This window comes from Panthera tigris, chromosome A1 (assembly GCF_018350195.1).
Source record: "Panthera tigris isolate Pti1 chromosome A1, P.tigris_Pti1_mat1.1, whole genome shotgun sequence".
NCBI lineage: Eukaryota > Metazoa > Chordata > Mammalia > Carnivora > Felidae > Panthera > Panthera tigris.
Genome location: NC_056660.1, coordinates 206,008,910 through 206,018,411, shown reverse-complemented (window position 1 = coordinate 206,018,411; position 9,502 = coordinate 206,008,910). Strand labels below are relative to the sequence as shown.

At 38.1% G+C, this 9,502-nt stretch overlaps 1 long non-coding RNA gene across 1 annotated transcript; it reads left to right on the top strand.

Moving 5' to 3' along the window:
• Nucleotides 1-2,066: 2,066 nt before the first annotated feature.
• On the top strand, nt 2,067-8,649 carry LOC122231817. Its single transcript, XR_006209070.1, has 5 exons — nt 2,067-2,164; nt 6,363-6,434; nt 6,773-6,839; nt 7,672-8,083; nt 8,565-8,649. It is a non-coding gene; the product is annotated as an uncharacterized LOC122231817 (long non-coding RNA).
• Nucleotides 8,650-9,502: the final 853 nt, after the last annotated feature.

The following is a 9,502-nucleotide window of genomic DNA, read 5'->3' as shown; positions in this document are numbered from 1 at the left end:
AACTTGTTAACTTGTCTCAGCACCCATTTTCACTTTTTTTTAAACCAATTTTCTTACTACTTCCTCATTAATAATTTTAAATTATAGTTCTGTCCTGGTCATAATAAAATGACGAAATGCACACATGTATGTTATATATTATATATACAATGAAATTGCATGTAAAATAAAATATACCTATTTTTTGCATTTAAATATTAACAGGTTTTATAGCAGCACTCTCAACAATAGCCAAATTATGGAAAGAGCCTAAATGTCCATCAACTGATGAATGGATAAAGAAATTGTGGTTTATATACACAATGGAATACTACTTGGCAATGAGAAAGAATGAAATATGGCCCTTTGTAGCAACGTGGATGGAACTGGAGAGTGTGATGTTAAGTGAAATAAGCCATACAGAGAAAGACAGATACCATATGTTTTCACTCTTATGTGGATCCTGAGAAACTTAACAGAAACCCATGGGGGAGGGGAAGGAAAAAAAAAAAAAAAGAGGTTAGAGTGGGAGAGAGCCAAAGCATAAGAGACTCTTAAAAACAGAACAAACTGAGGGTTGATGAGGGGTGGGAAGGAGGGGAGGGTGGGTGATGGGTAGTGAGGAGGGCACCTTTTGGGATGAGCACTGGGTGTTGTATGGAAACCAATTTGACAATAAATTTCATATATTGAAAAAAAAAGAAAAAGGTTAAATATGTGAGGTTAATTAACTCCATGTGGGGAATCTTTTCATAATGTATACATATATTAAATCATCGTATTGTACAATTTAAATATAAAAGAAATAAAATAAATGAATAAATATTAACAGGTTTATATAACAAGCTCATAATGTATGAAAAAATGTAAGCATTTAACAAAAACGGGAAGAAGCCAAGGACTTTAAAAGAAATTTCTAGGGGTGCCTGGATGGCTTAGTTGGTTGAGGGTCCGACTTCAGCTCAGGTCATGATCTCACAGTTCGTGGGTTCAAGCCCTGCGTCGGGGTCTGTGCTGACAGCTCAGAGCCTGAAGCCTGCTTCAGATTCTGTGTCTCCGTCTCCCTCTGCCCCTCCCCTGCTCATGCTCTGTCTCTCTCTCTCACAAATAAATAAAGATTAAAAAAAATTTTTTAAGAAATTTCTAATTAAAAATACGTGTAAATACATCCATATTTACATTCACTGGTCAACAAACATTTGGAAAATAAAAAGTTCATTTCATACATTCCACAAGAAAATTCAAATTAAAGCAATACAGTATTTCTTGCACCCAGTGACAAAATTGAGAAAAAAAAAAAACCTCAAAACTTAATAATAAAATAGGCTGTGATCATGAAATCAGTGTTGTCCTGTGAAACCTGAGTAAACTCCTTCATTTAGATTGGTTCATCCACAGCCCCACCTGGATTCAGGGAAAAGTACAGGTAATCTTGGTAACAAAGAGAAATGTGGAAAAAATCCAATTTTCTGATTTAAGTGAGTTTTTCATGGGAAAGCTATAAATGAAAAGTCTGATGAATCTAAAAGAAAAAACATCTCAGGATTAGCCTTCAGCTCTTTCTGCTCAAGGAGAATTAGTATTAAAGTTTAGACAGGACAGGGTGCCTGAGTGGCTCAGTCCGTTAGGCGTCTGACTTCAGCTCAAGTCACAATCTCGTGGTTTGTGAGTTTGAGCCCCGCATAGGGCTCTCTGCTGTTCCCTGCAGAGTCTGCTTCAAATTTTCTGTTCCTCTCTCTCTCTGCCCCTCCCCCACTGTGCTCACGCAGGCTTTCTATCTCCCTCTGTCTCTCAAAAATACACATTAAAAAAAAGTTTAGACAGGTTAGACAACAAAAATTGAGAACTCTAAGTTGGTGAACTTATTTAAAGAATAATGGATAACTATTTCTTGGTGAAAATTCCCTCCAGTTTTAAGTGTTTATGTGGGTATATGTTTATACTGGGAAATGGCGTAAAATACACTTCTTACACTGAGTTCTGGTAAAACAAAAATGTTCAAAAGCTACTGTCTGGGAGACATTCTTGCATATGGACACTGAGAGACTTATAAAAGAATGTCTATAGCAGCTCAATCGTAATAAAGAACAATTCGAATGTTCATCGAAGTATTATGGTATAGCAGAGAATATATCATGTGTTTTGAAAACCACTTTATTTTCATACTGGGCATACGACCATACAGGTGAGACTATGTAATTGAGTTCTGTCTACAGTGTGGGAAAGTTTTTGTACACCTACTTTAGTAGTGGTCATAAATGCCTCGTGTAGTGATCTTCTCCACCCCACCCCCCCCCCCGACTTTTCCATCACAGTCTCCGTTTCTCTCTCTCTCTCTCTCTCTCTCTCTCTCTCTCTCTCTCTCTCTCTCTCTCTCTCCATCACATGCATACGCAGCATTCACACTGGAAGCTACCTTTGAGTGATAGTAATACAATAAATTACGATACAAGGGCATATCCACAGGGGATTTTGGCTTAATTTTTTGTTTCTAAAATGGGTAGTGGACGCATGGACATTTTTTTATATCTTCCTTCTTTATACATCACATATATTTTATATTTTTAAATCTTTTATATCTATTTGGTATTTCATATTTTTAGAGACAAGTAACTGAGAATCAGTCCAATTATTGCAAAATTGGAAAAAAGAGTTTCCAGTTAGCAATTTCTCCAAAATAACTTGGCAAGAGGAAGATCACCAGGCAGGCTTTCTGCAGAACTATACTATGCAGCCAATAGAAATTGCAACAGAGTTATTCTGGAGAAAAAAAAAAAATATATATATATATATTAACCAAAGGCTGGTTGAAACCATTCATTTAACTTATACTTTGCCTAAACTGAGGCATCCACAATCATCTGCTTAACTGAGATAAGGCTGTTAAAGGAGGAATGGAAGTAGAAGTTCACTGAATTTGAAAGTTCTTATAAAACACATCTGGCTAAAGATGATTGGAGAATATTTTTCCTTAGAAGTTTTAAAAATAGCAGATGGAATAATAACATGTTGGAACGGAAGGAGCCCTTAGAGGCTCTAAATGAAGATTTTCAATCTTGCCTACATATGAGAATCACCCATAGGCTGTTTGGGTTTTTTGTTTTGTTTTGTTTTGTTTTGTTTTGTGTGTGTGTTTGGGGTGCGGGGGGAGTTTAATCCCAATGCTTGGGTTGCACTAGAGACAAACTAAATCAGAATATCTGCAGGCAAGACCTAAGCGTTAATGTTTTTAAAGACCTCTGCATCACTCCACTCTTCAGTCATTAGTTCCGTCCTTTCACAGTTGAAAGGTCTGAGGTTGTAAGAGGTGGACTGCATTCTATAAAGTTCACTCAGCGGGTTAATTGTTCTCTGTCTTGTTCCCTGTCTTCTGCCTCTCCCCTCCCCTTTTTTAATATTGCTGCTCCCCTGTATTTTAAACATTTATTTACATCCCTTCAAGTTCTCTTGACCTCATCTATCTCTTATTGTGGCCGCCCGGACCTTCACACCGGTACAACCTGATGGCGTCTCACCTCAGGTCACGCACAACACATCACTTCCCTTCTACCTGGGGGCTTTCCAAATGACTCAAGTGTCCGACTCATAATTTCAGCTCAGGTCATTATCTCACAGTCGTGGAATCGAGCCTCGCGTCGGGCTTCATGCTGACAGCACAGAGCCTGCTTGGGATTCTCTTTCTCTCTCTCTCTCTGCCCCTTCTCCACTCATGCTCACTCTCTCTCAAAATAAATAAATAAACTTAAAAAAAATGACACGGAGTCAACCAGGAAAATGTCTAAGATAAAATATGGCAGAGATAAGCAAGTGCAAAGGTCCTGAGGTGGGAAAAGGTTTGATAATTTCAGGGACAGAAATGGAGCCAATATAGATGAAGTATGGTGAAAAATAAGGAGAAGGATGTAAGATTAGGTTGGAGAAATTATAAGTACCACATCCTTTAGAGTTTTGTAAACACGTTATGAAGTTCAGATTTTATTATAAGAACAATAAGACGCCTCTGGAAATTTTTCAGCTGAAAAGCAAGATGGCCTGATTTTAATTTTTGAAAAGATCACTCAAGTTGCTCTATGGAGAAATGTTTGAACAATAACAGAGAGAAAACAAACCAGTTAGAAGGCTAATATAATCTAGGAAAGAACTGAAAATGGTGTTCAAGAATAATGTTTAAGATAAAACCATGACTCTCATACAAACAAACATAAAATAAACATGCGTCACGGATGGTATTTTTAAATTCATTAATTAATGAAGAAACTAGTAAAATGTTACAACTAATTCAAAAGAGAAGTCAAAGAACACACATGTATCAGCAATCTGCAGTGCAGACATGAATTTCAAATATGATCGATGTAAAACTGGCCAATACCCACAGGACAACAACCAGTTGCATTTGTATTAATAAGAATCATATGTATTACTATCAGTTTTCTACAATTTCAAACAGTTGTAAAATAGCTCAAAAACTTATATATAAAAGGCACAGATAACCAGGAAAAAATGTGCTAGACAAAACATCTGGTAATCTTTCTTTACTCATTTCAAAGCGTTTCCCAATTGCTCCTGACAGGAGTTTGGACAAGAACAGTGCTAGTGAATAGAGAAACCTGTACTGAATTATAGATGTGTTTTGAAGTCTTAACTGACTGAACTTGCTGATGGATTAGAAGGGCATGTGTGTATGGGAATGCAAGCTGGTGCAGCCACTCTGGAAAACAGCATGGAGGTTCCTCAAAAAACTAAAAATAGAATTACCCTATGTCCCAGCAATTTCACTAATAAGCATTTATCCAAAGGGATACAGGTATGCTGTTTCAAAGGGGCACATGCACCCCAATGTTTATAGAAGCACTATCAACATAGCCAAAGTATGCAAAGAGCCCAAATGTCCATCGATGGATGAATGGATAAAGAAGATGTGGTATATATATACAATGGAGAATTACTCAGCAATCAAAAAGAATGAAATCTTGCCATTTGCAACTACGTGGATGGAACTGAAGGGTATTATGCTAAGTGAAATTAGTCAGTCAGAGAAAGACAAATATCATATGACTTCACTCAAATGAGGACTTTAAGAGACAAAACATATGAACATAAGGGAAGGGAAACAAAAAGAATATAAAAACAAGGAGGGGGGCAAAACATAAGAGACTCATAAATATGGAGAATAAACAGAGGGTTACTGGAGGGAGTGTGGGAGGGGAGATGGGCTAAATGGGTAAGGGGCACTAAGGAATCTACTCCTGAAATCATTGTTGCACTATATGCTAACTAATTTGTCTATAAATTTAAAAAAAATTAAATTAAAAATTAAAAAAATAAAAATTAAATTAAATTAAAAAAAAAAGAAGGGCATGTGTGTACAAGCATGTGAGGAGGGCAGGCAAGAGAGAGAGAGGAATCAAGGTTGACTCCTATTTGTTGGTTAAACCTTGTTCCTGTAGAACAGTCTTACTAGCTGAACTGATAGCAGCTGAACTCCTTCACTAGACTGGGACATAGAGAGCCAGCTAGATGATAAGATGTTGTTTATAGAAGAGAAACAAGAGAAAATATACACAATACCAGATAGCAATACAATATCTTCATAAGTAAGTTCTAAATTAAAGGCTTAGTTAACTCTAAAAGGGAAAGGGGCGGGGGCTCTCTGAAGCACCAATGTTGTGAACACTTTCTAATCATCCCATATGAAGTTTCAGCTAAGGACTTTACATTTTTTTTTAATGTTTATTTATTTATTTTGAGACACAGAGAGAGAGTGAGCATGAGCAGGGGAGGGGCAGAGAGAGAGAGAATCTCAAGCAACCTCTGCACTGTCAGTGTAGAGCCTAATGCGGGGATTGATCTCAAGAACCGTGCGATCATGACGTGAGCTAAAACCAAGAGTAGGACGCTTAACCAACTGAGCCACCCAGGCGCCCCGAGCTAAGGACTTTAAATACAACATAGTGGGATTTGGGGACCTCTTAATCCATCTCAATCATCAGTGAATCATATGTTTAAGTTTTGATGTCAAGAGGTTCTGGGTATTTAAAAAAAAACCCTATGTGAATATATGTTTCTGAAGGTTGGGGCTGGACTATGGGATTTGGTGGGGGGAGCTTATTTACAAAGGAACAAGAGACCAAATAGAGGCACAGTAGTTTATATGATATAATGGGAAGGGTGGACAAAAGCACCACCATATAAGGCACTTAGAGTAGGGAGTCAGGAAGGTAAAGCTGAAAAGATTAGAGACATCAGAGACAAGTTTGGTCTACTTAAAAAATCACTAAGAATCAATACTGGCTTACTGCAGTCCTCTTTAATAAGGGGAAATAAGGATTATGCCCATTTTAAAATTAAAAAAATTTGTTAATAATACATTCTATGATTTGCAGAACCAAGGAAAACAACTACAAAACAATGTCTCCGGATATTAATAGCAGTGGCCTCTTGTGGTGAAACTATTGGTATTATGATTTTTAAATTATATTCTGTAATTTTCAGAATCTCTATAATGAGCATAATTATAAGGAAAAAAAACAACAGAAATATGATCATGGATAACATGGCAAAATAAGTTAAGAATATGCCTACTCAGTTTACTTCTGTATCTCCTCCCTAAATGAAACAGTACAAGATTGAACACATAAACCAAATCCAAATAAGATCTATCCTTGAAATAATGATTAGTCCCCAAACAGTCATACCAGATTAAAGTCAATTATATATTGTTCCTTAGTATCATGAATATAAAGAGATGAAGGAAAAATAATATTGCTATCTTTTTTTTTACCCTCACTTGTAGATTTCAATGGAGAGAATTTTGCCTGTAGATCTGACCCAATTAAGCATTTATGAAGACACAACGTAATGTATGATACCAAAGGAACTCTTGTCCTCTTACTATATGTGAAACTCACTTTAAACCTCCTAGGTGTCTGTCCTAAGCAATTTAGTATAAGATTGAATTCCACTAAGAGCTCCTTTCTGGGACTTTAACTGAAGAAGATATGATTGAAGAAGATATGATTACCATCTCCACCCTGTTGGCCCCACCAACCTTCTGGCCCTAGCTCACCAGCATAAAAGGCAGTTTGTCTCCTGAACTGGGTCTTCTGATCCCCAGGCTTCACATGACCTGACTTTTATGCATTCCTGCAGAGACAATCAACAGGCAGCATCTGTGTCTCTACCATACCCCCTGGACCCAGACACTTCCTAGCCATGACAGAGAAGCCATTTTGCTAGCTATTCTATGTGTCACAGCTTCTGTACACCCCCACCTTTCCCATGCCCTCCCAACATCCATCCACCTACTCTTATTGATAAGCTGTGCACTGGCTCCTTTTTCTCTAATGAAAGTATTGACTTGTAAAAGACACATCAAAAGCTCTTCAAAGTTCTTCCTATTTGAATAAAGCTTTATCTTCATGTTTTGGAGGTCTCCATAATGTTGAACGAATCTGCTAGTAATTTTAAAGAAGCATGTGCTGATTACAAGAAGAAATTCTGTGAGTTCTTACAGAAGGTTTTAAAATTGTTTCTGTCACATGCTATCAAAACTCAAGTAGATTTAGACACAACGCAGCTTAATCACCTCATGAGGAAGATGAGTAAGCACAGCCCATTTATGACCTCTACATTAAAGGGCTCAGTAAGAACTGAAAACATGTATTTTATTTATTTCTCTCTCTCTTGCATCAGGGAGATCCAGAGACACTGAGAAGGTCAGAGCAAATCTGAGAAGAGTCTCATGAAGCCCATTGTCCTGAATGTCCCAATTCTACCTGTCAAGGGTGCCTGGAAAGAGACACTGAAGAGAATAGCAATAAATATGAAAACCCTACAGAAGAGAGAACAACTTCATTGCTAAGATCTACATTATTCTAATTTTGATCTAACTACCACAACCTAGAGGGGGGAAAGGCAATTAATCTACACAAGAACTCCTCTGAAGGAACTAGATGATGTCAATCCTTTGAGAGGACCGGTGGTGGTTATTTTTCTTCCCTTTGATGTCAGCTTGCCTGGGCACCATGGTGGGGACCCACAGTGCTATTTACTCTTACTTCACAGGGCAGTCCAACCTGAGTCATATGACTGCTGTGTCAGTGAGGTCAGTTGGACTATTATTGTTTTTTGCATGCATAACCAGGCATCCGGTCCCTTGGGTTGCTTAAATTCATGAACCCCTGCCCCCACCAAGGCCTCGAATGCTGAATGAAGTGACAGTCCACTGATTGTCCAGCTCTCCTTCTCCATGGCCAAAGAGCTATTTGGAACACATCTGGGCCTTCATCAGTATTTCAAGCCCTGCAAAGCTTGAAGTTTGTTTTTAGACCACAATTCACATGGGCTCAGTAAAAGCAGCCTGCATAGTTGTCCTTTTCTGAAATCTTTGAACTATTTTTTTCCCCAAATGTTCTTAATTAATTTTGGAGTCTAGACTGTGAAATCTCAATACTCTCCAATCTGCTGCATCTCTTTTCAAGATGCCTAGAGGCATTTACAGGAAACATCAGTCATCAGTTGATTAGATTTGTGATAAGGTAACAAGTTCCCTCAGTTAACTGCATTCTCTGTTTCTTACTTTTTAGGTACCCCCATACGTGGATATTTCTTCCCCATTTATCTCCTTACTCTTTCCTATCTACTCTCTCCACACTTCCTGTCAATTGTGGTCACTGACTCCTTATTCTCTTCATTCTGAAATAATGTATGAGAAAACACTATAAATTCTGCAATTCTGTAGCAATTATCAGTATGATAATTATAATTCACCCTTTCCCAGTATGATTTTGTGGGTGGGTACGTGTGTGCCGTTTATGTGTACATAAGAGAGAAGCCCAGCTGTCGTGAACAATCCTCCATCCTGAACTGAGGTCTACACTACCTGCTCAGAGAGGGCCTGAACCCACACAGGCAAGACCCAGATACATCTAACTCATGACAGGTTTCAGATGTGAGTTTTTGAAGACACGGCAGTAGAGGGCCCATCCTAGCTAAGCTAAGATGCATAGAAAATTCGTTTGCACTCTCCCATCTTGCCAGTCTCCTGACATGTATTTTTCTCCACCCAAGCACCCTACTGCTCTCTGCTGTTCTCCAGCAAGTCCAAATCTTCCCTCTTGGCCAATGCCCCCAGCACCACATTAAGCAACATTTGGTGCTTTCAAATGACCCTTCTCTCAAAATCAAACTCCCACACATTTAGGAAACAGAAGAAAAATATCCCATTCCTCTGGTCCACATGGGAATGTGACAAAATAATAACAACATTCCACTTGGGCAGATGTATGCTTAAAAATTTGGTAATTGTTCCAAATAGATGACAGTTTCAAAACATCTCTAGAAAAAAAATTGGAAAATAACACTTTCTAGAGATTCCTTAATTTTAGAGGTGGCTATCTCTTCTGACTGCCTGAGGCATTCTCTAACATAAAAAATGCGAAACAGTGAAATGAGGTAGTGAGTACCCTTTAAAAACCAGAGTATTTGTCAAATGCTACAGTGGCAAGAGGTGATGCCTGGCAGC